A 4,156-nucleotide genomic window follows, 5' to 3' on the forward strand; every position below is an offset into this window, starting at 1 on the left:
CAACATCCTCTAGAAATAACCCACAAATTTAGCATCTCTATCAGAAACTATACTCCTTGGAAGACCATGTAGTCTTACCACCTCTCTGAAAAACAAGTCTGCAATATGGATAGCATCATGAGTTTTGTGGCATAGAATGAAATGTGCCATTTTGGAGAACCTATCAACCACCACAAATACTGAGTCATTACCATGTTGTGTCCTTGGAAATCCAAGAACAAAATCCATACTTATGTCCTCCCATGGCCTTGATGGAATAGGCAATGGCTGATATAGTCCAGTATTGTGACTAAATCCCTTAGCAACTTGACAAACTTGGCAACTCTGTACAAACTTCTTCACATCCTATGAAATCTGAGGCCAAAAATAATGTTCTCTAAGAATGGCAATGGTCTTATCTCAACCAAAATGTCCTGCCATCCCTCCGCTGTGTTTCTCCTTAATCAGAGTTTCCCTCATGGAATTCCTTGGAATGCACAATTGACTACCCTTGAACAACATGCCATCTTGAATCAAATAATCTAACCACTTTGTTCTATCTACAGCAACAGGCTCTTTACAAGCTTTCCATGCTTCAGCAAAATCAAATTCCTCAGGGTACAAATTCTTGAGTTCATCAAACCCAACTACTTCAACCTGCATTACTGTAAGAAACAACTATCTCCTACTTAGTGCATCTACAACCCTATTAGATTTTCCACTTCTATGCTTCAACACAAATGTATAACTCTACAAGAACTCTACCCACTTCATATGCCTCTAATTCAATTTACCTTGGCTATTCAAGAACTGTAATGCTTGATGATCAGTATACAAAACAAATTCCTTTGGCAATAAATAATGCCTCCATTTCTTTAAGGCTTGAACTATTGCATAGAACTCTTGATCATAAACAGAATACTTCTTCTTTGCATCATTCAATTTTTCACTAAAATATGCAATAGGATTACCTTCTTGGCTTAATACAACCCCAATAGCACTGCCACTAGCATCACAATCAACCTGGAACACCTTGCTAAAATCTGGAAGTGCCAACACCGGTTGTTTTGTCACCTTCTTCTTTAGCAATTCAAAACTTCTCGCAGCTGCTGCAGTCCATTTGAACTCTTTTCTACCCCCTCTGATTGTGTCAGTTAGGGGTGCACATGTGCCACTAAAATTCTTAATAAACTTCCTATAAAAACTAACCAGACCATGAAATGATCTTACCTTAGTAGAAAACCTTGGAGTAGGCCATTCCAAGATGGCTTTTACCTTCTCTGAATACATTTTGAGACCTTCAGGTGATATAACAAACCCCAAATAGACTAACTTCCTTTTTGAAAAGATACACTTCTTCAAATTAATTAACAGTTTCTCTTTCCTTAACCTTTCAAGAAACCTACGAATATGCAATAAATGTTCTTCCAAAGTCTTTCTAAAAATTAAAATATCATCCAAATAGACAATAACAAATTTTTCCAAGAACTTCTTTAGTACCTCATTCATAAGCTGCATGAAGGTGCTTGGGGCGTTTGTCAATCCAAAGGGCATGACTAACCACTCATAAAGATCCTCCTTAGTCTTGAAGGCTATTTTTCACTCATCTCCTTCTCGTATCCATATCTGATGATAGCCACTCTTGAGATCTATCTTTGTGAAGTACTAAGCTCCACTCAAGCAGTCCATAAGATCATCCATCCTTTATCCTATTTATAGCTTGAGAATCTGTACACATCTTCCACTCTCCATCCTTCTTTGATTCCAATACTATAGGTACTACACATGGACTTAGGCTCTCCCGAATCAAGCCCTTCCTCAATAGCTCTTGAACCTATCTATTTAGCTCCTCTATTTCAGTAGGAGTCATCCTATGAGAAGCCTTGTTACGAAAACTTGCTCCTAGAATTAGATCTATCTAATGACTAATTTGCCTTAGTGGTGGTAATCCTTCTGGAACATTATCAGAGATAATATCTCCAAATTCACCTAGTAAATCTAAAACTTCAAGTGGTATTTCACTACTACCTTCTTTATCTTTCCTAGGAATCAAAGCATAGCACATACGTTGATGTTTCATTCCATCTAAAAACTTCCTTCCATCAACAAGACAAATCCTAGCACTGCTACATATCTTTTCACCTTCCTTTTTCATGGGCTTCAATTTGTGGCGAACTCCATCCTTTGTTAGAGAATATGTGTTTGCATGACCATCATGTACTGCATGTCTATGAAACTGCCACGGTCTACCCAACAATAGATGGCGAACATCCATTGGAATAACATCACATAGAACTTCATCATTGTAACTCCCAATTTTGAATTTCATGAGACATTGTTCACTTACCAGGACCTTATGATCATCTTTCACCCAAGCAATCCGATAGGGCTAAGGATGTCTCTCCCTCTTGAGCTTCAGCTTAGAGACCATCTCTTTTGATACCAAGTTATCAGTGCTACCACCATCAATGATCACATCACAACATTTATCCTCACACTTGCATCTGGTATGGAACAAACTCCTCATTTGTCCTGGTTCAATCTCACCACTTAGTAGGACCCTTTCATTCACCAAGGTCTCTCCTCTTTCTGCATCCTCTGAATGTGATGATTGTGCTTCCTCAACCACATGAGCAACCCTAGCTTGGCCCTCAGCTCTCCTATATGTCCTTCCTTGTCATTGAGGGCATTCAAAGGCACAATGACCTTCTTCATTACAATGGAAACATGTACCACAAAAGCCTCTTCTTCCTTGTCCATATCCTCTACCTCTTCCTCTCTGATTTCCAAAGTCTTGATCATGGGAGCGGTTGAAACCCTCATTCCTCTGGTTCTTGCTAGTACCCACATCTTCATTTTTCTTTTGGGTTTCATTTCGACCTCCAAATGACCTACCACTTCGCCTTCATCCTTGACCACACCCTCTTTGTCTCACTTCAAACCTCTTATTCAACTTCTCTTCAACTCGTAGGGCAAACTGGTATGCCTCTTCAACGCTGGTCATTCTTACCAAACTTAATTCCTCCTGGATGCTAGGTTGCAACCCACTGATATAACGAGCAACCTTCTCCTTATTTTCTTCTGCATGCCCTACTCTAATCAAAATTCGATAAAACTCCTCTATATATTCTTGGACTGATCTTCCTACTTGCTTTAGCCTATGTATCTTCTTAAACAAATCAAGCTCGTTGTCCACAGGAATGAACTACTTCTTCAATTTGTCCACCATGCGATCCCACCTTGTGATCTTCTCCTTTCCTCTTCTATTTCTTTCCAATTGAACCTCTTGCCACAAGATTTTGGCATGGCCTTTCAGTTTTGCCTTTACAAACTTAACCCTATCTAGGTCCCTGATATCCTCATACTCAAAGTATTCTTCTAGTTCATTGATCCAGTCGATCAACTCATCTAGTTTTAGATTTCCTGAAAATACACCCACATCAATTGTAGGTCTTTTTCCAAATTTATTAATGGACCTAAAAAGCCTTTCCTCTACCTGATTCAGAAGTTCCCCATCAAATTCCCCTTCTGGTCCAATTTCTTCTTCTTCATTGTCATCCTCATTGTCATCACCTGCGACAACATTTGTTCCTCTACGGAGCTCCTCCTGCAATGCTTGTACGTAACTTTGGAGGGCTCTAACCTCCTCAGGATTAACAGCTTTAGCCCTTCCACCATGCTCTCTTCATGGAGGCATCTTCTTAAGTCAAACCCACAACCACACAGTCCTGGTGCAAACTGCCTCACAGTTAGCGCTCTGTCTACACACTTAAGGAAACTAGCTCTGATACCACTTGATGAGGACACAACCCAAGCATAGAATGGACACAACAAGAAGAGGGAAATTGTATTAACTATGAAAATAAGCTAGTACATTTAGTATAGAGAAAAGATACTTCATAACATTCCCTATCGGCTTACAATAACATAAATCTAGAGATGATTTCTCCTTTTAGTACCTCCTCTCAAACTCCATTTCGAACTGCCTTTTACAATCCAGAAATATCCTTAAATAGACCCCAGAGGGTTAAGCACTAGGAATACATTCTAGAAAGTTCTAGTAGGCATCCAACAACCAAGTAGAAGGCTCCAAAAGCCGCATTAGAAGTTGGTGCAAATCTAGAAGAATCTAAAAATGGTAATTGAACTTTTAGGAGGCATAACTTTTGAACCGTAG

The sequence above is a fragment of the Cupressus sempervirens genome, chromosome 11, assembly GCF_028749045.1.
Source record: "Cupressus sempervirens isolate cs-2001-9-10 chromosome 11, ASM2874904v1, whole genome shotgun sequence".
Taxonomy (NCBI): Eukaryota; Viridiplantae; Streptophyta; class Pinopsida; order Cupressales; family Cupressaceae; genus Cupressus; species Cupressus sempervirens.